At 39.8% G+C, this 24,459-nt stretch overlaps 1 protein-coding gene across 2 annotated transcripts in view; it reads left to right on the forward strand.

Annotated features, from left to right (window-relative positions):
- The window catches only part of ZBTB20 (zinc finger and BTB domain containing 20), a 444,236-nt gene that overhangs the window by 73,465 nt on the left and 346,312 nt on the right, over positions 1-24,459 (forward strand). Inside the window, exon 3 of one of the 2 annotated variants that reach the window (XM_082279327.1) lies at positions 18,703-18,824. The exons of the other annotated variant lie outside the window; for it this stretch is intronic. The gene's annotated coding sequence lies outside the window, so the exon portion shown is untranslated. The remainder of the gene's footprint in view (positions 1-18,702; positions 18,825-24,459) is intronic. 2 annotated transcript variants of the gene reach the window in all.

Genomic DNA, 24,459 nt, shown 5'->3' on the forward strand with positions numbered 1-24,459 from the left:
GACAAAGTTGAGGAAACATTTCTCTTCTACACTAAAATGCCAACAAACTGATTGATGACTTGGAATTAGACCTACAATATTATGTCCAGCCACTTTTTGATCACACCCTACAAATATACATTTAAGCAGGGTAAACTTTCAGAAGTAGAGGTATTTGAATATCTAAAGCCTGCAAAGTTTGTTGAGTTTTAAACATGTAATGAATTTTCTCTTCTGTGCTCTAAAAGTACAGAAAAATAAACTAATCATTAAAACCTCTCCAGATAACAAAGCTCAGATGCAGTTTTTTAAGAAGTTTCAAAGGATGCTTTGAATGACACTCAGTCTTTTACCACAATATATTTTCCTGTACTTCAAAGAAAGAATGAGTCTTCTGTGGCATCTGTATTATGCAGGTGTTGAAAAGAGTGCTGGGGAGGCAGGACACAATGTTAACCTCTTTTTCTTTTAGTTTGGTGATTATTGTGGGTTTCAAAGAATCCAGTGCTGCCTCAGCTGGAGGACTGTTGCCTGTGTTAGGAAAAAAATATAGGACCCAATCCATCTCTTACTGAGGTCCTTGAAAATATTTGTGTTTCAAACAACAGTTGGAAGTTTGAACTTAAAGCAGGTTGTATCTTCAAATCCTATATGCTGGTAATTGTAAACTCTTGAGAATTTTGTAAAGTACTTACAAGAAAGGTATAAGTTGTATTAAAATATTGCACCAAATGTTTAAAGCAATATTTATTCTTATATTCTCAGTGTTATTTTTTAGAAGTTGCATGTATTTTACAAGTTTCCAAATGATTTATATATTTTAAAGAATCTTAGAGTGGTTTTACAAAGTATCATTGTCCTCATTTGATAGATGGGGAAACTGAAACACGGAACAGTTAAGTAATTTTCTCAAGGTTGTAGGATAATTCACGGCTAAAATAAGGATGGATTATTTCTTGGCGTTGAGGGTTTCATGCACTATTCTACTGCTTCTCTGTGTTAAAGAATGCTACAGTACCTTTACGATACATTTTAAAAAGAAAGCCAACTCGTGGTCTCATGTTTACAAGTCTCTTTGAGAACCCTTTTCTTTAGCTGAACATCTTCATCTTCTATCCTGACCTTTCATCAAAATTAGATTTTCATGCACACAAGCCCCACAATAGAGTGGAAGATTGAATGCCATCTTTGACTTGCCTGAGATTAGAGTCAAAACCAGGGGGCAGAATCTAGCTAAGAAATATTGAGTTTAAATTCTTATAAATGTACTTTAATGCTTCAGAATTGTTTCCTGTATATTGGACCAGAACAGAAGGTTAGTAGGAGATAGATGTCCCCACTTATAAATAATTGTGACAACAACTAACAGTACAGTGCACTTGAAAGAACAGTTACGTCTTGCTGCAAAATGCATCCTAACTACAAAAATGACAGCCTGCATGGTGCTGTGGATGGAGGGCAGCTTGTACTGCTATTCAGAATAATAACATTAGCTTGTATCTGCTTAGAGATCCTAGAGTTTTTTAAATAACTCCTAGAAAGTAATCTGATGTTCCTTATTCTGGTATTATATAGGAGTGCAAGAAGACATACTTTGTAAGAAATTTGAAGTAAGGTTATAGTACTTCTGGGGCACAATGTATAATTGATACTCTTTTAAAATTACAACAGCTTTTACCTTACAAGCACAGTGTTGACGGTACACTTTGTGGTCTGGCTGGCACCAGTGAAGATTGTGGTTAATCCAGTTTCTTATTTTGCAGAAGTCACTGCAGAAAAGGATACATTCTTCTTTCAGACTCCTCAAAGCTTTGCTGAGGTGCACACACTTGATGTAATTTGAAGGAAAGTTTCAATTTACAGAAAGCATAACTTCATCACACAGTAATTGCCAAAACAGCGAATCCTGGCCTGTTCCATAATGTCAAGGATCCTTGCTTAAAGAGACTTTCTTGAATCACTGTTGTCATTAAACTCTATTGCAGCTTCTGTAGGGTGCTTTCTGTTCTTGGACACCCTGAGAAATGTCTTTGCCTGCTATTAAGCCATTAGGAACAAATCTGAGCTGTATTTATATTTGAGTCCTTCCTAAATGTTCTCATCATTCTCATGCCAATGTTAGCCTTTAGGAAGACATTCTCCAGTGAATGGAAAGACACAGTTTCCCCTGCCACTGGAGACTGTGTTACTACATCTGGTGACAAGTAGCATTATGTGCATATATTCCTAGGGTTGCTTGTCACCTTCAGCACTCTCAGCTGAATAGATCTGCATGTGGAACAATGGAATGAATAGGTGGTATCTTTTCAGATTTTTCTCTTTTAGGTAGGATAAGTTCCTGTTGTCACCACCGCTTTATCAGAGGGTCGTCGTGTATATTTGCCAAGTATCGGGATGCCCTGAGTATTGTTAGAATGATTCTTGTACCGTGTTTCAATACGAATTTCTTACTTCCACATCTGTGGAACTGGAGGTGCAGAAAGGGGAATCCAAAGCTTGTCAGTATCTGTCAGCTGCAGATCTGGAAAACCTAAGAAATGCATCATCTCAGGCACAGAGAGGGAAGGATGTACCCTGAACTTAACATGGAGAAACATGAAGTAACTTGTGTTGCTATCTAAATATTTTGGAACCAATCACATGAATAAAGCTGAAGTGGTAGCCAATAAAATGCCTTCTTGGACCTTCATTACTATGTAAGCTGAAGTCTATCCAGATAAAACAGGTAAGAAGCTTTACTGACACTGACTTTTTTCCTGAAATAATTGGTCTATCAACTCAAGACAAAAGTAGCTTTAGAAAAGGTGAGAAATGAGCCTGTGTTGAAAAATTCTATAGCATTTATAGCCCTTTTACTGTCCAGTCTCTTGCCTTTACTAGAATTATCCATTGTTTATCTTACTGAAAGTAAACTTAAATCCTAGTTAATGAACTGGTCTTCTAGTAGAGCTAGAAGAACCTCCTACTCTTACTGTTGAGGCACAGCTCTGACAGTAGATAACCAAACCTCAATCATGTAGGCCTTTTTCTGCTGGGGGATGTTTGGCAGCAAATTGAGATTATTTGGGTTATTTAATGCCCTTTCCCCTACAGCCCCAAAAACATGCAGGATGTTGTAACTATTCTTCAGTGGAGAAACTGATGATTAGGGATACTTTATCCTTCACCACTAGGAGCTTCTAGATCAGAAGAGCTAACATGTAACAGTGCAAACTAAGATAGCACAAGAAAACTTTTTAGAGCCAATGCTTCTGTCTGCTGGTTGTACAGATGTCATTGGACCACTAAATAACAGAAGCATCATGATGACTAATTCCAGTTCAGGTTTAGATGAATACATCAAACCACATAAGGCTGGATAAGACACACCTCTAGAATTTACAGTATTCAACTAGTGCCTAGCCCATGGCAATACTATCCACAATAATTATATGCCACCACCAGCTATCTCGAGGATCAGTTTAGGAAGAGAGCAGTTGTTTTGCCCAGGGAAATTTAGATTAGATGTAAAATTGGATTTTTCATAAGCCCTTGTTTTTACCTAGTTACGAATGTTTCCTTAGCACAAGTGAAAACTTTACACATTTTAGCTCAAACTGTACTCTACTAAGCCTCCCACATTTATACCCATCTTCTTGGCAGTCATCCCGAAATATGTTTGGGTTGAAGCATTACACATTACATTTGGTGAAGCTTTAGCATTCCCTGTTGCTCACATCAATCCTTATTTCTGTTTGCTCTTGTAATTTACAGTTAATGAAAATTCTAAGTTTACCTTTGTTTTTGTTGGCGTCTGTACAAGAGAACCCTTTAGCCTTTTCAGCCTCACACCCAACTGAAAAGCTGGATCCAAAAGGGAAGGTAAAACCTGAGTGCTTTCATTTTAGACAGAAGCCCTTAGCATGCATGTCAACGTTGTAACATTACGTTTCTGAAGGAACAGCAGAAGAGCCTTGCTCAAGGTTTGACCTGTGCGTGGGCTAGTGAGTGGGCTTGTAAGTGGCAGGTAGAGCAGCTGATCACAACATGAGAACACTAGATCTCCATGGCCATCTGGTTAGTGGCCTTAACCAGTTCCTGCTCCCTTCCAATTCAGGCAAGATTCTGCCTGAAATTAACAGGAATTTGCCTGATTACCAATGTGGGAACGTGGCTAATAGCAAACTCGTACTGATGACCTTAACACAGCGTAGGCAATATTGACAAAACAAAGCATTCTGGAGTTGGTGCAGTCTTTTCTAACGAGCCTGTTAAAAGTTGACTCACAGATTTTCAGTTCAGGAGATACAATTTGTGTTTACCTACGGTACCACCTATGCACTGAGCTGTGTATGTACAAGGTTATAATGTTAAGCAGCGAGCTGTAAACAGATGGTACATGTAGAATTTCTGTACATACACACAATTAGATAATGTACGTGATTTGTATTATGCTTTTTAAGACGCTTATTTGAAAGACAGTTTTGTGCATTAAAAATTCCTATGCAGCTATCAAATTATTATAAAACTAAGCTTTAAAATACACGCTTTTCATTTATTTTTGGTGCTCATTACATGTTCTGAATCATTGCTTGTTCAGAAACATTACCTCTTACATTAACAAAATATTTTGCAGGTGAGAAACACTGACAAATTTAGAAAAATATGTAACCAGAATTATAACACAGAGTCATATTTCTGGGAAAAGCAGGTTTCATGAAGTCAAGCCTGACCAAGCCTTCCTGCATCTGCTTATAGTGCTTTGTACAATCTGTTTTTCTCATGTCATCAGTGTTGCATTATCAGTAGGAACTCTGATCACATTTTGGAAGTTCATTTCCTGCTTTCTGGTTCTTCTTGTGTTGCTGTTGCAGACGCAGTGCAGTCTAATGTGCTGGAGGACAAGGCATGGGAGAAAACCGCTGTTTGCACCTGTTTAAAATCTCCAGTGCTTTGTGTGGTTCCTGGGCAACAGGCAGGAATCCTGAAAAGCTAGGCTGCACTTGCTCAATTGTTGCTGGCAGCTGTGACTTTGAGAGAGCACATAGCAGCTCGTTAGCAGGTTGCTTGTGTTATGTGACATGCACCAAGCATGTCAAACTCTGAGCTGAGCTCGATGCCTTTGCTGCCTGCAGTCAAGGCTGGGCTGCCTGGGGTTGCAGACTTTGCCAAGGAAAGCATTATAGAGATGTAAGGTGAGTTCCTCGTTGGTAAAGGGGCAGGGAGGTGAGGCAAGGAGGTGTGAATTGGTGCTTGCTGATTAGGAAAGGAGAACGGTGGCACACAGGTTCTCTGCTCCAGCGCATTCTATTTTCTTCCAGAAATTTTGTTCTTTCAGAGTGTGTTTGCAATGGTAAGACGTAGAAATGCAGGGGATAAGATGAATTTGAGTGTGAAACTGTGCACACAGACACATGCATACATTATATGTGCATTACAGTGGGGAAGTACAAGATGACTTGATTGGATAATTTTAAATTTTATTATGAGCTTTGATTTCTGGGTCTCATTTACTTTGAGGGATCAGGATCAAATCAATCCTTACAACCTTGATCTTGGCCTATTTAGGCAGCATCCAAGCAGCAGATGCAGTCACACTGTTTGACTGGCAAATCCAGACCATTTCATCTTCATATCTACTCAATTTGTGCCTCTTGGCTTAACAAAGCATCTCTTTGCTCTTGTAAAAGGAGTTAGTATCTGATAAATCTAGTTAAACAAACCACAAAGCTATAGCATCCTTACAGTCTGTTGAAATCTACATCATGGGATGGGAACAGATCTGCCATTGTCTGAGATCTGTTTACACTCTGTGCAGTTTTAACCAAGAAGGAGTGATCTATAGACTGATCTCTTTTCTGCAGCTCCAGAAAATCTCCTCTAGACACACAGTGCTAATATTGACAATAGAAGTCATTAACCCAAGATGAAGAAAAAGCAGAAGGAAGTCTGCCTACTAAGGAAATTAGATACACTCATGAAAAAAAACCTATCAAGGACCACTTAATGAAAAGATAATGTAACAAATACATATATACGTATATGTATGTATAACATATATAACCACTTGCTCAGAAAATGCCTGCCCAGTGGTTTGCCAGCAACTGGAAAGATTTAGTGCAAGGCAGCAAGACTTCTCATTTGTCCTGCCCACAGGTACAGTGAGAAACTGCCCTGGCTAGAGTCAGGGACATGCTCTTGAGCTTGTCTCTCTGATCTGCAAAGGGATGTGATGTGGGCATGGTAGGTTTTCATTTGAACCATGCTCCAAATGCATGCTTCAGTGCTTATCTATTGTTGTTGTCTTCTTTATCTGAATATAGAAAGCACTACTTGTCAGGTCCTGAGGGTAAATGTGATAAAATTAATAGAAACCAGAGTATGACATAATCATGTACATTCAGCATGAGCGGCTTGATTCATTTTGTGATCAGAGCTTTTTGTTTCCTCATCTAGAAAATTGTGATAATTGGTGTTTATCTCATATTGCTCTACAAAAGCAGTTACATTGTAAACTTTCTTTCCATGGTCATCCCTGTGTTTTTCTGTTGTCATTTCCTTTTCTGTTTTAAACTTGGATTATAATCTGTCTTGCCATAAAAGGCCTTCTGAATTCATCTTCTGACATTAGTTTGGCTATCAAATCGTAGAAAGAAATAAACTGAGATATGTGTGTAGGTCTGTGTGCTGTTTTTGCTGTCTTCTGTCATGCAGGCAGGACCATAAAACTTGCAATTGACATCACTTTAGTGGGGACTCTCAGTTTTTATTCAGGAACAATATACAAGAGTATTATTCTTTAGGAAAGTATATGTGGTCCCTTTGGTTGGCCTTGCTTAGCACTGTTCTTGATACCATCTCATCATTGCAGTGAGAAAATTGCAGGTTTCCTCCTTCTCTGCAGCTAATTTGTCAAATTCCTCTTAATATGGCTCCCCTAGTTTTAAAATTCAAAAAAAGTGAGATCTGTAGGACTTATTCTGTCAGTTTAGAACATGTTGTTAGCTGGCAACAACAACTGTGCTGCACAGCACACACGAGTCAGGGGCTGGATGTTTATGAAACACATGAGAATAGGTGTTGCATTTTCTTATGTACTGCTTCATTTTACATAAACTGTATAGCGCCAAAAACACCCACTCAAAAATAAAGTGCAATAGAAAAATGGCATTCAGATGTTAAGGATATGACTTAAAGCTCTTGCAGCCAAGTACAACCAAATTGAGAGATTTATTCTGTTTATAAATCATACTATTGTCTCAGGTATTCCAGCTGATGCAGTGGAAAGGACAGACCCCAAAAAGAGGATTTTGTGAGATGCTGCATGTAGGTACAGTAAGATGAATACAGTAGCATGAAATTCCAGTGGAAATAGTCTGACAAGATTCTCTCTTTAATTTCTAACTTGTGACTGCCATGTTAGAATTCATTCTGTAAAATACTCCTATGTTTTTAACATCCCCAGGTGCTAACAGTCTGCAATAAATGTCCCCTGTCTCAGAATGGCATCCTTGCTTTGTTGCTGTAGATTATATCTGCACTCATGTGCCACGACACATCTTTCACTGCTTCCTCGTGAAAAGAACTGTAGAAAGATGATGTGCTTCACTGGGACCCTCTTTACGCTAGAACGCTGTGGATTGTTCAGGAAATGCCAGTCAATGGCCTCTTCCATAGGCTCCGTGATAAGAACTTGGGACTGGCAGATACACCTTGAGCCAGCCAGTGTGACAACATAATGCAGCTCAGAAGTGGCTGCATTATGAGACTATGAAGACAGACGAGTCACAGCAGCCTTGACTTGGGTCACATCCAAACACGACTTTAGAGGGAGGAAAGGAAAGAAAAAAGTCTGCCTCTAGAGTTGAGAGCACGGGCAGAACCTCTCCTTTCACCCTATATTCTCTCCTCTTGTTGGGTTTTGTTGTTATTGGTGGTTTTTTTGTAGCCAGCCTGTTCCATCACTGAGTTTCCTTGGTGTTTCAGAGGATGTGCAGCACTCGATAGCATTGTTACTCCACTCTTTGTGTGTAGTTCGCAGCTTGGCAATTCTGCATAGTCACTGGTGGGTCGTGTCTTCAAACCGGCCATCAGACACACCCAACTGTAGCAACAGTGCCTTAAAAGAGAGAATAGTCCACCTCTGGGCACTGAAATTTCACATCTGTTACAGAGTGTGATCATTCTGTTACAATGATACTATCTGGGCTAAATTTACTACTGTTTGCTGTGTTATCATTCTCCTGCTCCCTTTTGTTCCGTTACTGATCTGCATTGAAACTTTGGAGCAAAACGTTCTACTAAAAAACCAGGCCCTCAGAAAACAGATTTGCATGGGGTAATTTTCTTCTTCAGTAACAGAAGATTATCTTGCCCAGTCTGTTTGTGGCTTCAACTTGCTTTTTTTTTTCTGTAGGCTCAACTAAATTGAGAGTTATTTGAAGGCACTGAAGCTAATTGTCCTAATTAATCCAAGTGGGCCCAGGTGGGGGATAGAACTTGAGACCAGTCAGGTGGTATGGGAAAAAAACCTCCTCCATTTGTGAACTAGGTACTGAAATGGAGAAGCTGGGCATACCTAAGATTGTACTGCTCCTGTGGTAAGGTTGTGGGTCTTTTGGGCTTGTTTTTGTTTGGTTGTTTTGGGTTTGTTTTTTTATATTTCTGTGTGGATTGTTGTGTAATATGTTGAATGTATCGATTTTTGTATATGTGGGGCCATATCTGAGAGAGGGCAGTTACTTTTAAGACAAAGCTTCCTTTCAAATAAAGAGCATTGAGTGATTACTCCAGCCTCATAGCTTTTGTTGATCCTGAAATAGTTAGTAGTGCATTTTCTGCTGTGTCAGAATGTGCTAGGTTCATCTAGCACCTGGAGATGTATGGATTAGCCACCAAGTGAAGAAGTATAAGGGAGAGTGCAGGATTGTGTCATGTTTCTGCTATGTTGTGGTTCTGAGATGAAAACTATGACAGTGCCAACAAGGTGCATGAAGGGGAGTCTTTTTTTAACAGGAGTTTTTCATAGAAATGGTTAAAGCAAACTTGGAAATCTTTGAAGGTGTAGTTTTTGTGTAGGAGAAGGCAGAATATTATGCTCATCTAACAAGCATCCATCATTTCGTTGCTATTTACTCTGCTCATTGATCATCCCTCTCCATTTCTGAGCTACCTTTATGCTGGTAGCTGTCACTGAAGACTTCTACTTGCTCCCTTGCATCTGACAAGGATTCTAAACAGGGCAGATTCTGGTTGTTGACTTTGAGAGTAGATTTTAGCCCAATTTACATAGATAAGATTTGGCGTGCTATCCTATCCCAAGTGTCTGTTCAGTGAAAAACATGCAGCTATCTGTGCCTCTATCATTTTGTTTGCCAGCAACCTGGCAAGCAAAACTCTTTTCAAGTCCTGACCTGGCTGATGGCTATTTGATGGCATAGAAAAAGAGGAAATAAATAGCAATTGAAGTAGTCCAAAACACATTAATTAGGTAAAGATTTAGACTAACATCCTGCATTTCCCTGTCACCTTCAAGAATGCCATTGAACTGTACTTCTAACCACCACACCTTTTCTGTACCTGTAGGCTAAAGGCTTTGCCCTTCGGGAAAAGGCCTTTCCCAACCCTGGAAATAACACAGTTAAAGGTATGGGAATAGGTCAGCCAGTGCCTGTTATGGTCCTGTAGCCACAAGACAATCCATCTTTCCCATCATAAAAATCTGGCTGCAGTATTATTGTGTGTAATCCATGCTGATTCTAAAAGCAGTATGAATTGTATACATCTTGCACATCAGTTTCAGTGTCTTAAAAAATGAAGAGTTTTTTTCCTTTTTCCCCTTCCTTTGAAGTTTTAAAGCAGAACTTGCTGGTGACCCACTTTTGCTAACAGTTCTCTTAACTAACCCCTGTACTCGCTTATACATTTTTTTTTTCTCTTCCACCCACTGTCTGTCTAGCCTGGTTTAAAATTTTTATATATGTACTTTTAAAAAATTGATTAGTTGGAGAGCTGCCCGTTCTTCTGCGCTGTATAATAAGGATTTAAAAACTGCACACTGAATTCTGTATAGTGTAATTAAAACTGACCCAGATTTGGACCTGAGAACACCAGGACTTAGCCAAACTTGCCATGAGCTGAGTTCTGATGGCAGATGGAAGCTAATGAGGACACACTACACTCCAGAATTTCCCAGCTGCTTGGCCCTTTTTTGTACAAACAAGGTTTGGAGTGAAGTCCCAATCCCAAGAGCATGTTCAAGCAAATGTACTGCACCCAGTGTTTTGGGAAACAAGGCAGTGCTGTCGGACTGCTTCAGGAAAATTTTGAGGCATTATTTCCAATGGGCTTTTACTGTGTATCCCAGTGTCATGCATATGCTGTCTTCCATCTTGTTCTAGTCTGAGTGTGATCATACGGTTCAGATCCTGTCTGAATGCCCTCCTCCAATTTCACTTGGGAGGGCTTCGACTTTAAATTAATGGAGTGTTAAGATCCCACAAGCACTGGATCTCCCTTCGACCTGTGGTTCCCTTCAGTGGATTCAGTGTCCTGGGACTATTCAGGCAGATGTAATTGAATCAGTTTGAAGCAGCTGTAGCTGGCATGTGGTCTCTCAGATTGCTAGCACCTGCTTGGTTGGGTTTTTTTGTTGTTTGTAACTCACTAGAGTGAAAATAGTGCCAAAACCAGCATTGGTCTTGGAGCTGATAAAGCGCTCCAGTTCCTGTATCCCTTTCCCCTTCTAGCCCAGCCACCTCATTACTGGTGCCTGCAATAATGTTGTTGGTAGTGAGCAGGAACAGGTTTATGCTTCCCCTCCAACTGCCTCCCTCCCCTTCAAGCCACTGCACTGCCAACACTGACTCTCTTCTTCATAAGCAGTGAGACTTAATCGTGCTCAGGTGTGCAGACCGTCTGTGCCTTCCTTAGAAAATTGGGCAGCCCATGGTTTGCTGTGTCTGGTGCAGGCTGCCCCAAATTTATCTGCTGCTCTAACAGTCATAACTGCTGGCACTGCAAAGTTGCTGTTCGTGTGTAACAAATGGCCGAGGAGTCCTGGGAGGTTCTGTTCAATACTTCTGCTCCCTTCCTCTGGTGTAGTGTACATAGATTTTGGTTACTGTGTTCCTTCTACAGTCAAAATTTTAATATGGTAAGATTTCAGAGGGGACTGTGAGTCACTTGGTTGCCTCTCTGTATCAAGTGATTTATTGTAATCAAAGTTCAAATTAAACACAGTAGTGCACTTGGCCAAATACAGTAACAACACACAGTGGTGTGGTTTTCAATGTAATATTATAAGATGGCATATTGCAACGTTAATTTTTTTAATATATCCCTCCACTGACTCCCCCTTAGTTTGTGCATAAAGTTTATGCGCCTCCCTTTTATTTTGTCCCTTCATGCCTCAGAGATAAAGGATGTATCTGGACTTCTAATTCCAGCCATTTTCATCTTTGGCGTTAGCCCCACACCTCACTTCTTGCTCTTTTTCTCTCTTTCTCTTTGTCTCTCACTCTCTCTCTCTCTCTCTCTCTCTCTCTCTCTCTATCTCTCTCTCTGCCCCCCCCCCCCCCCCCCCCCCCCCCCCCCATTTTTTGGGTACTACCACATATTTCTAGAGTTGAGAGGGTCTTGTCCTCAGCTGATGTATGGGACTTGATTGTTTCCTGCAATAGCTTTAAAAATTGCTGGTTTGGGCAATTAAAAGTCAGTTCCACAAAGTGTTCCAAGTTCTGAAGCTGTTTCTTTCTTTCTCTCCTTTTAATCTATATCTTGCATTTATATCACATTGTGAAAGGTTTTGATTTGTCTGTAGCTATTTGGGATTTAGGCAAAGTCTCTCCTCAGATGGAATATTCCATCTCTTCTCCAGCACATGTACTAATGCACCGTTCTCTGGGGTTCAAAATACAATTTCAATTCAGTGGAAGTTAAATGCCAGTTTAAACATACAGAATTAATTTGTTTTGGGGTTATTTTGCAGTATACAGAAGATGTTTCCCTTTATTTATTTGTTTTTACAGTACAAAATACTCCTGGTTTTACCTTTTAATTTGCACTGCGTGCTTCGATACCCTGATAAACTTCTTTGTATAACTTGTACCTGTGGAAGTGATGCAGCTAAACATTTTAATGGTTGTCTGATGGAACTACAAAGGAAAAAAGAAAAATGGAATTCCAATCAAGGGAGAATTGTTTTTACTAATCCAGTAGGGTTATGTCACTGCTTGATTCTTCTCTTGTCCTGTTGTGATTTGTAGTGTTTTGTTTGTTTGTGGACTTACTTTGTTTTCTTTCCACCCACACTCCTGCTTTCCTACTCCCTCTTGCCTAGTCTCAAAATGTCTACCAATAAAAACATCCATTTGTAATGGTAGCTTTTGCTACTCTTTGTAGTCTGCAAGTGTTTCAGCTACAGATATCTACTGAATAAAATGTCAGCCACCATTTCTAAGAGGGGACGCTACTAAGGCTTAAATGAAGAAATGGCCAAGGACTGTGGCTCTCAATTTTTAGAGGTACTATTTTAAAACATTTTCGCTATAAGCGACACTTTTTGTGAGTTAAATAATGGAGAGCAAATATGGAATATTTTATCTTTTTCAGATGTTTTGAGTACCCAGCATCCTTTGAGATCAGTAGGATTATGGAAGGGAAACTGTTCTTGAGGCCACAAGGAATACAGCATCCATGGATATCTAAATAAATAGCAATAGCAAATTAGAAAATGTTGTTTGTATGCAAAAATACTTGGGGGTGTGTGGGGGGGACAAGCAAAGAGTAAGTACGCAGGTGTCTATCTTAGGATTTCTTAGTGCCATTTGTAGCCAGCTAGAACAAGAAAGCATCTGCCACTCTTATGGTTGTCTTGAAGATAAATATAGTTTTAGGTCAGCAGCAAGTGCTGGCTGATATATTTTATTCCTAGAATGCTTTTTTTTCATGTACTAAAGTTTACTTTAGAAATGCAGGCACTAAATAATTGTGAATTCTACACTAAGTACAAGAGGTAGTAGAAAACCAGCGGGATTTATGTTCTCAAGAAGTCTATCTGGCATAAGCGAAGAGAAAAATATATAGATGTTCTTTTCAGTCTGCTAACATCCTGACTATGAGTTGTGAATTAAGTGGTGTTTATTGTGCTGAACCATGCTTTTTATACATTTAATTTGAAGGGATCCATTCAGAGACTGTACATGTCTTACTTGGATACAGATAACTGATCGATTTTATGTGAAGCATGCTAGATTTTTATGCCCATGGAGTACAGAGCTTTTCAGACTAAGATATATTAGTAACTAGCCCAGGAGGGTGACAGAAAGGACAACAAAGGAAGTTAATAAATTGATAATGAAGTGGGATTATAGAGGATTGAGGATGGATATTAGAACCATTTCAAACACACTTTCTAATCACTACCACTCTGCTCTGATTCTGTCTAGTGGCACCACCCTGAAATGTACTGTTGGGTATTTGGTAAAAGACCACTTGACTTGTCGCTTATTGGCAAACATGCCCACATCCTTGACAGGGGTCAAGAGGTTAAGTGAGTGACAGGCAAGATTCTTCTGTTTGCCATGCAGTTGGCCTCTCTAGAAGAGCCTTTACTTAATTAAGTTGACAAAAATATTTGGAAGACTTGCAGGATGGTGTCTGATCTACAAAGTTTTTATTGCCTGGGCTTTGTGTTCCATCACTGCATCATAAACATACAAAATCAAGAAATTGGTGACCAATTTAACACTAAAGTGAATATGAAAAGATACCATATTGTACTTCTAACTAACAGATAAAACTGTGTAAGCGAATCAAACTAATGCAAAGCACAGAGGAGGAGATGCTGACAAAAATGAAATGGACTCTAAATCTCAAAACATTTTCAAGAAGAAATCCGAACCCAATTCTTTCTATTACGTTGACCAGGCAGTTTCTTGAAAGAAGCAGGAGCTATCTCATACATACTTACAACACATAACTCTTGTCTACTTCCCAAAGCTTCAGTTTTTGCTTTTCCCAAAATTCCGTGCTTGACAACTGGACAGAAGGCTACGCTGAATTAAATTTTATTGTTCTGGTGTTCTCCATCCATTTGCAATGCACATAATCAGGAATTCAGCTATGTCCCAAGAAACCCGTTTAACCTAATGAGAGCAAATGGCAATGGGTGTTCCTTACCCGAGACAGCAGTGCCAATGTTTCTGCTTAATTGGGACATATTTGGCTGGTTCCGGTGCTTCAAGTGGTTTTTAAACAGGTGTTTAATGGGTGTGGGATTCTGAACTCTGCCCTTTTGATACAGCAGTTGCCAAATAAAGATTAACAGAAATAAAAAGATCTAATACAGAATAATAATTTTTGTCTTTGTATATTTATTCAGCATAATTTTTACTTGAAGTCGCAGGCGGGTGGGGAGGTGTTTCTTCTCATAATTGAGAAAGTCCATTAAATAGAACAACGGGATGTCTAGCAGGGTGTCCTAATTAAAATTACCCTGTAATTTGAACAAAGCATTCATTTGTATGTAGCTAAGGTTGACCTAAACCCCATCTAAATCAGGAAAAATTATTATACAATTTTTTTTTCTGCTGAAAATGAAACTTAGCATTCTGCCAGCAAACAGCATGGTTCTGTTATTATACAGTATTCAGGAGTAAGGATTTTCTCTTCAGTGTTCAAAAAATAATGTTTTCAGTAAATTTAAAAGATATTTCTCTCCTACCTCCACCCTTTGATAGTATTCATCCATGGTTGCTTTTCTGTGGTATTTGAACGCAGAGAATTTTGTTCTGTGCATGCTGTAAGCCCATCTGAAGCCTTTGGTTGTGGCCAGTGTGCTGGTGAACTAATAAGCAACTGAGAGAGCAGCTGTTTAGCAGGACTGATTGGCTCGGGCTTGACTTTGCTATCTGCAACTCCACAGTTTCTGACTGGCTTGGAGTGCAAGCCGGGTAATTTTGTTATCTCGGGGAGTGTGGGCCTGCATACATAATCTAGACTGTCTACACAACTGAGGAGACCATACTCTCTGTGTAAAAATGACCTACTCCTGCTCTAGCTGTCATGCTTTAAAACGCTGCTGAGGCAAATTATATTTAATATAATTTATCAAAGTGAATGTTTGAAAGAACTAACTTCAGAAATACTGTTTGTATTTAAAAAGAAATTTGCACCATCTTTTACTTGACAGAGCTGCACAAACTGCAGCTTGTGGATGTTGCTTCCAGGACACAAGGGGGTGGAAGTTTATTTATTTATGCCCACTTTCTGGGCAGGTTGGGAAGGGGGAGGATTTTCAAAAATGCTTGAAACTCGTCTGAATATGCTGCTGATGGATTCAACTCGGACTTCTCCATGATTTGAGTGGAAAGAGAATCACACCTTTGTTCCTTTGGCTAATCCCACCCATATGTACAAAAAGGGGAACTTGATAAATGCCAAAACTGAGGTGCAATAGGAGTTTCCTTTCACTGAATTATTCTTCTGCTCAAACCAGCTTTTACATTTTCATCTATCAGCTTCAGTAGAGTATATAACAACAAAAGAAAGGAAAGGGAAAAATGTGATGAAGAATTTGCTTAACCTGCCTTAAGCTCCAAGAAGAATTGTTGAAAAGAAGATAAAATTTTAGGCTGCTGTTGTTGTAATACACTTTTAAACTGATCAAGAACACTTGAATAGAAAGCATTCAAAAGGTTGGCATAATTAAAAATTTTAGATTCCTGTCATTGGTTTAAAGATAGTCATGTCTTTGTGGGCACCTGTTGTAATGTGGAAAGAGTGAAATTAATTCAATCAAACAGGTATTGGCCAAGATATTTGGTGTGTGTGTATATATATGTTATTGTGTGGATATTTAAGTATGCGACAGTTATTTTACAGAGAAAGATGTTCAGTGACAGTACAGGAAGGATATATGCACAAATGGGTTGTACTGGTACCTGTATCTTAAAAGGCAGTGGAAGGAATATGGGAATCTCCTGTTGGGGAAACCAGCCAAGCCTCTTGTCTGGGGGTTGCATAACTTGAACACGTATAGGTTTGTGTAACAAGCTGTCCAGGTGCCTGTGGTTGACAGGATAACTGTAGCCATCTTGAGGATGTGTAGAAGACTGGAATGAAAAATAATAGTTGTGTGGATGCTGTTGCTTCAGACTCACTTATGCTGGAAAGCATTGTTTTGTTATTGTTGGACAAAACCAGTCACCAGTTCTTATGCCTGGTCTGGTGTCCTCCCCTTGAGGCCTGGTTGTAACTTGGCAATACAAATTCTAGCTGCATTACTGAAAAGGTGGGTATTAGTTGTTCAGCCGATGAAAACAGAGGAAGATCAGGTGTTGACACTGATTCCTCTTCTCAGTTACTGTAATTTCCAAAGATGATGAATCACCTGTGGATGCTAACTGGTTAGTGAAGCTCTTCCTTACTGACTCCTCCTCCTGAAGATACTGTAGGTGGTGGTGCCAGGTGATTCCTTACCACGAAAGGATCTCTCTTTTAGGATGTAAAATGTTCCAATTCCCTAGAGCAGGGAAGCAAAAGAAGGGAACTTCAGTGTCTCCTGTATTCAGCTGAAATCCAGATACCTATCCTGCGCAACTGCTTGGACAGACTGGCTTTAGAACTACTAAGGGTTACAAAGTTAGTTTTTAGTCAGGACAGAATTGATACTTTTGCTCTGGAAAGTAGCAAAAGAGCTGTGTAGTATGGTAACTGTATACATGTAAAGGAAAATTCCTGCTCTATATTTCCAGGTGTATTTTCTGAAGTCCTTGAAAGATTTTTCAGGAGTTTCACCATGTTCTGGTAGCAGTGGCTCTTAATCACACACTTTATCATTTGCCTTTGGCAAGAATGCTCAATTCTTTCCATTTGAATGTGGGACCTTGCCTTATTGCCTCAGGGAACTGTTACTGTAATGCATGTCACTTGAGGCTAATTCAACCTGCCACTTGGAAAATGCCCCTGGTGCAGATTGTAGCTGTGCACCATTATCTCAAGCTATTTTTCGTCAGAAGCAGACTGCATCTGTTCTGTATGATCTGAGTAGCCCGACAGTTTATTTTAAGTTAGCATGTGAGGTGGGGTCTTTTTTACCTATAAAGCTGTGATTGGTTTGGCTTCCAGCTGTGTGATAAGAACCTTTCTCCCGTGGCATACCAAAGCAGCCCTAGACATCACAAAATGCAGGTCCACAGCAGCTTAAACTAATCAGTGTTGACGCTGCTCTGTTGCTGTTCATCCACTTGAACAGTTCTGCTGTCTCCCTGGCTCTAACCCCCAAGTTTTCTGCCTGGATCTTGAGGTGCAACAAGGGTTTGATGTGGCTGAAAACACGTGGAAAAGAAGCCTTCATTCAGCTGAAATCTCCCTGAACCAGGCACTTACGCAGTCCTGGCTCAAGGATGGACTTGGGGATGTGTGGCAAGGAGAGGAAGGAGGTGAGGGAAGGGTGGGACTGTGACAGCTCCAATTAAAATCACCTTACATCATAACACAGCCATGCTTGTAAGGTTTTGGAGATGATAACCCAGTGGTTTCAGCAAGATGCAGCTGTGAGCATAGGATATGTTAATCACAGGAACTGTGGCTTTGGAATTTCCTTCCTCTGCTGTTTTCTAAGACATCATTTTGGTGCACATCAGAAACACTGAAGATCACACACCTCAACCTTTCCACCCTTGAAAAGGGAAAATGATACGAAGGCTTGATTAATTTCTTTTATGAGGTTTGGTTGCTCTATGTCACTAGAAGTAGATCAGGCAGAGGGCAGGAAAAAAGAAAACATTTTTGTAAGCAGTAGGGAATTTTCCCCTTTGAAAAAGAGCTAAAACTTCATTAACATTTCAGCCAGCTTTAAATTAAAATTTGCATCTGAAAATAATCTATCATGTGTTTTGAGTGCCAGCGGGTCACACCAGGGCAGTATCAGCAGAAGTTTCTTGTGTGTACAGCTTGTGATGTGACTCTGGTACCGTCAGTCACAGTGTCACCGTGCCACTCATGCTGGTGTGAGAATACCCATGGAATTAACACTTGGCCTTGTGCTGATCATACAAAGCCAGTGTGCCCCAGGCCACATGGCTGGCTGGGGCAAACTGAGCAGAGCAGATGACTGCTGGGTCCTGAATTCTACACCTGCTTTGTGTGCAGGCTAACTTGGCCTAGTCCTCTTTTACCAAGAATAGTCCTATTCCATTCCATTGCAATAGGTCTGTTTACACCAGAAGAAGTTTCTCTTGTAACATTTCTGTAGGACAGGCCCTTAGAACATGCCACCAGAGTGATTGGGTCATCTTTCACCCATCCTTATGCCACTGAATGGTGTTACTTTAATTTTTCTGCCCCACTGAGCACAAGTCCTTGAGTTTGATGTTTGGAAGAAGAGAGTTCAGAAGTGAAGCTAGCAGCTCTGCTGTGCAGGCAGGAGAAATGGGAAGACTGCTCTGTATCCCTAGGTTTTGCACATATGAGAGGATGTAGGCATCTGCAGCATGCAGCCTGAAATGGTTTTTTTCCTGCAAGGTTTTTATGTCAAATCAACATGGATTAGATTTGTAGCTGTCCTGAGCAATTGGTATCCCAACTGCAAAGCTTTTGGAGAAAAACACTTTGCGGATTGTATCATGCTTTTGATAGGGCATGTGTTGGAGTTCCTGGCAACTGTTTCTAAAGGGTTTACCTTTATGCAAGGTCTTAAAAGATGATTTTCTCCTCTTTTTTTTTTTCCTCTCTCCTCAGGGAACTAGAGGGCTTGACGCATCCTTTACATCCTGCATTTACTCTGACCACAGTCCCTCCCTGTTCTCACAAGCAGAGCTCAGCCCTGCTTCCCTTCCTGTTGATTCCCAGTCAGCTACATGGTAAGTTTTCATTATCTCTAGACTTGTTGCCATGAGGCAAAACTCTGGCAGACTCTCTAAAATCCATTAGCACTGGGCATTGAGGGCAGAGCACTTCATGCCCATCAGAGATCACTCAGTTGTATTCCAGGCTGACTGAGAGGAAAGGAAGATAGTATTGAATTAGCATTGGAGCTGAACTTCAGCATAGATTGTTATAGGAATAAAATATGAAGTAAAATATGTGACAGAATTAAATCCATCAGTTCTAATAAAAGAAACAGAAGAAAGCAAAGAAATATTGGACCCTTAAATCCCATTAACCAGGCCAGAGAGAGAATGCGTTAAAAGGAAGCTGCACTGTATCTTTTTTCATTGTTTGATGAAATAATCTTTTTCACCCTTTAAGTAGTGTGTTTAAAACTCCTAGTATTTCTGAAACAAAGAGAATATACAGCCACCAAGCTGGCTGGTTTTTATACCTTCCTTTCTGAGTATTGTCCTTCAGTGCAATACAGAGCCATTTCTTTGTTCTCACAAGCTAGCAGTTAAATTGTATGTAAATGTATGCAAATTAGATGCTGTCTAATAAAGAGAGTCATTAGATGGAAGAAATATTTAGTTTAGGGGGAAAAAAGAGAAGAAAGCAGGTGTATTTTGCAATAGAAAAATGTAAGATTGCAAAAGCCCCTCAAACTTTGGGTGAAGGCTTTTTATAAAGCCATTAAAATATTTTCTAAAAGGCTTGTCCTACTCTTGGTCCTATTTTCTGTGTGGTTTTTTTATGTATGTGCACTTCTGTGTTCTTAAAACTCACTGGTTTGCTATACATATAGACATGTAATTATTGTATTCATAGGTATTTTATTTCTTTAGGTCATGTAGCTATGAATTTACACACATGTATCTTGTACTAGGGTGTGTTTTCTGCTTTCTGAGTAGATAGAGGTGAAATTCACGTGGTAAATTTTATTTTCATAGATTGATTTATTCATCATATGCTCTGTCTGGATACCTTTTCTCACTACCTCATCTTCCTCCATTTTATCAACCCCCTCCTCAACAATTTCAAAGCTTTATTTTTTTTCCCATCTTATTTATTCACCAAATCTTAGTGCCAGATGCATTTCCATTCTTTCACTTGCATTTTCTGCCAATTTATCCCTTTTGAGGTATGGACCTGATTTAAGTCTGAAGCAGCAGTGACCTTTCTAAACGTGAAGTTGCAGCTTTACTGTCAGGTGTCATAACACTAAAATGCTCAGAATGTGAAGCTTTGTGTCATCCAGAGCTGGAGATTCCACACCTGTGGATGGAGCACATGTATCCATCTAGGCTCTGAAAGATTTAAAATAGATGAACCTTATTTTCTTGCCACCTCTAAGGAGATGAAATTTGAGACTTTTCTCTCTCCACCTTTTGAATTTCTACTCCAGCTCTTTCAGCATTTCTATTTGGGTAGACTAGTATACGAAGGTGACGCGGCTCAATTATCTTGAAGTCTTTGTTGTATTTTGTTTCTAATGGTCAGTTATGGTTTCAGGCAGAGACAACAGCTGTATGTCAACTTGGCTTTTTTTTCTATTGCCATTTTGCAAGTCTGGAAGTCTAAAGACATATATGTATATGTGTATAAAAGACATGTATATAAAAATAATGTTGTTTAAATATTTACATATAAAGCCAAGGGATTGGCTTCCTTCCCAGAATGACTGGAACTACCTTCTCCAGGAACATTTGGACTTGAGAAATCTCTACAGCAACACTTTTTTACTGAAACTAAACAATTTGTGAAGTGAGTAACTAGCCCTGCACCCTTTGTTGTTCATATGGGTTCTTTAGCTTGGGGTGATGGAGAGACCTCTGTGCATGGGTAGTTCATTTCCAGCTAATTATGATAAGATTATCTTTTATTGCCATTTTCACCCCACCACTTCTCATTGGCTGATTTCCTGAGAGAGAACTTGCGAGTGAACCTTGGACAGAGTGGGAGAATTTTTGCCACAGATCTAGGATGTGTCCGTGCAATGTGCTGCATCTGAGCAGTGTGTGCAGTCTGGGCACTGTATTCCTTTCTGGACAGCTAAAGAGCAGTCAGACTGATCACTCAGATCAGCTGCCCAGCATCCCAAACACCCTGGCTGAGTAGTCAGCAGGGAAGCCATAATGTGTCTGCTACCCAGTGGGAAATGTAGGCAGGGTGACTGTAAGGACGTGGTGGAGATTTGGCAATGACTATTTCAGGTACTCTTGAAGGTGTAATAGAATATGTAAGGTGAAGATTGTGTGGAATTCAAAGAAAATCTGAGCTGTAATATAAAGATGCCAGAGAGGGGTGAGGTTAAAGTGAGGAGTAACATGGGATGTACTGGTGACTAAGAGGGATGAGGCCACGTTAGCAAGCAGAAAATGTTGGTGGTTTACTGGCTCACTTGGGGCACCACTCTTCTAGGCTTTCTGGCACTGAATGTCCAGGAGAACAGAGTCATTAGTGATGCAGGCATTTAACATGGATGTTTACACTGAGTTTGCAATCTAGCTAGGTGTAGCTATGCACATTCTTCAGATTTTGGGAGGTGATGGTTAATCCTGAAACCTTAATTGGGATATTTACACTGGACATAGGACAGGCTAGCAAACAAAGTGCCTTCTGTCTGTCACATTCTTGATCAGGCTGCAAAAAATACATACAGATGAGTGATACTCAAATGGGGGAAGAGTGGTGCAGGCTTATGGGCAGGGATCTGATTAATTCCGTATTCCTTCCCGTGCTTCCTGTGGTCTGGAGTAATTGTTCAGGGCAGGAGAGAATTCAATGCCTACTACTTTTGAGGATATGCACCTTTTTTCCTTATCCATCTCAACAATAACAATAAAACAGCTTTCCTACTCTTGAAGTACATTGCAAGCATATATATGCACAAGAAGATGTGAGACTTTTGTATCCTGTGATGATGAATCCAAAAGCAGTACTGTCCACAGATATGATAACCAGACCCCTGGTCCTTCAGATCAGGCATCCATCCCGTTAATGTCTTCAGCTTCAGCAGTGGGAGGCACAAGAAATCCTAAGCTGTAATAGTGGAAGAACTAATTTTTTTCACTAGTGATCTTGAGAGTAGATGAGAATTTTTAAACCTGTATCTCTGAGGAGCCTGTGCATCTTTAAAGAAACAGTTTTAAGAAATAAAATATGCCACACTAAACTAATCCTAGAGCTAACGAACAGGCATTGGGACTAGCAGCTTTTGCTATTACCTACTGCTTATTATTGTTATTATTATTATTTCTTTTTAATTATGCAAAGTGCTAATCAGTTTGATTATGCACAGTGCTAATCAGGTTAATTATGCAAAGTGCTAATCAGTTATTCTCTAAGCACACGAGGAGAGCAGAGGTGCTGGCAGTGAATGGTGGTTCTAGATGGGGGTAGTCACGGCAGTCATTCCTTATTAAGAGGAGTAGGTGAGATGATAGGGGTTTTTGCTTCCATTAAAAAGTAAATAAAAAAAAAAAAAAAAAAAAAGAAAGCCATGAGGGGGATAGTTCTGGTGGGGTAATTCTTCTTTCACAGCAAGGCAGACTTTTTTCCCAAGTCAGCTCATGCTGTTGGATAATTTCTGTAGGAGTTTGAGTGCACTGATTTGGGCAAATGTATTGCAGGAGAGTCTTTTAATGGGAAGGGTAGAAGGTGTGCCCACTTAATAGGTCAGGGTGCGTAACTAGAAAAATCACAAATTAAGGGAGTTTGTTCAATCTAACAGAGTCACCTTTCAAGCACTGGGAAGTGGGATACTGACAATTTAACATGGATGGCAGTTGTTCCTGTGTTATGGCTGAAGGTCCCGTATGCGCATACAAAATGTGCTTCTTTCACTGTAATGCCTTTAAAAGCTGTAGGAATATAGGGTGCCTTATCAGTGGAATGTATGTTAGGCTGGGCTTCTTCTTCCCCTTTAGCACTAATAAGCTAGAAGTTTGTGTTCCTGTGAAACAAGATCTGTTTTCAGTAAGCTATGTTCTCCCGACAGTTACTGAGGATTCAGTGTGTCTCTCTTACTATGCTCAGTGTCTAGTATCTAACCAGTATTCCTTATTTGATTATGTTTCAGTATTGGTGTGGGATACATAAGCATTACTTTTTTCAGTTAGTAATGGAGATGACATTCCCAGAGCAGAAAGCTAGTTGCTCATAAAAGTCCTGGGTAAAAGATCTTAAGAGATTTTTGAAGTCATTAAAACAAAAGACTGCTTCATATCGGGCCATCAGTACTAGAAGGTTACTGCACCAGCAATGCAAGAGCAATTTGCCTTGAAAAATTAAACGTTGAAGGTACTAACTTATGGGGAGTCATGACAAATCTTCAAGTATATTTAAGGTAGGAAGTAAAGCAAAGCATCACTGATGTATGGCTTAAACCAGAGCCTGAAAATTAATAATACTGCCTTCTTGGCTTTGTAACTACTCCACAAGGCACTGATCCTTAAAACAAGTTTACTACCAAATATGTGGTCACAGATGTTCATCTCTTCTTATAAATTCATTCTCATGTTAGAAATCTAGACAAACCAATGATCCAGCATCAAATCTAGTGCCTTAGATCTGGAGGAGAGGAGTATGTGATGGAAATAAGTGAGAGGAGGAGATACCAGTGTCCTGAGACTGAATGCTTTCCTGTCTGAGCATCCACATCTTTTCAAGTGGGAGTCAAATCCTGAGGAAAGAAAACTCAAAAGTTTTCATTTTCCTACAGGTATTTCCCCATAGTATCTAAAAGCTTCTGTAGAGTCAGAAGACCTCTGGAAGGCCAGTAGCATAAATCCCCCACTGTAGTATTTTCATCTTAGAAATATAAATCTACCTGAAACATAATCATTGAATTTCACTGTCTCAGGTGGCTGGCCTTCTGATGAATTGGGGAGCTAGAAAGGCAAAACTCACATTCTGCTCCTAATCCTACTGCTTTCTTTGTAACCCTGCTAAATTTCATTACCCTGCTTGCTTTAGTTTTATCTTGATGGCAAAGTATGGTTAATGACATGGACCTAATGCAGTGGAGGTGGTTTGTGAGGCAAGTGTATTGTTTGCAAAGTACCTTGGTATCTCTGAGCTAAAGGGGTTATAGAAGTGCTGTGTACTATGGGAGTTGCATTTTTATTAAGAAGCATCACCAGATCTTGTGATACTGTGTAAATTACTGCAAGATGGCACCAAAATAGTTAGTGTATTCGTAAGGAGTGAAGTAAGTGGATGGAGAAAACTTGCCTTGACATGAAGCTAATGGGTTATTAACAAATGAGGAAACCCCAATAAAGAAATCTGTGCCTTCAGTGCTTGAAGAAGTGTGCCCTGAGTGAACAGGGAAGTAATTTGCTTGTATGGCAGAAAGTCGTTGCTTCAAAACTCTCTTTGGATTTTCTTGAGGACCTGGTGTTCAGAGGTGCAGGCTTACTGCTATGCAGCCCAGTAGGAGCTGTGTCTGCTCATTGGCATTCACACAACTGGGAGCTAGTGGGGAATTAATAACAATGGGATTTTAAACGTTCTGCCTGACCTTTTAAAGTTACTGACCTGCATTCAGGTTACAAATACACAGCAATTTTCTCTTGAGCTGCAAAGATTCTAAATGTTAAATCTGTAACTCAATCAGGCTAG

The sequence above is a fragment of the Coloeus monedula genome (genome assembly GCF_965178545.1).
Source record: "Coloeus monedula genome assembly, chromosome: 3".
In the NCBI taxonomy this organism is placed as follows: Eukaryota; Metazoa; Chordata; class Aves; order Passeriformes; family Corvidae; genus Coloeus; species Coloeus monedula.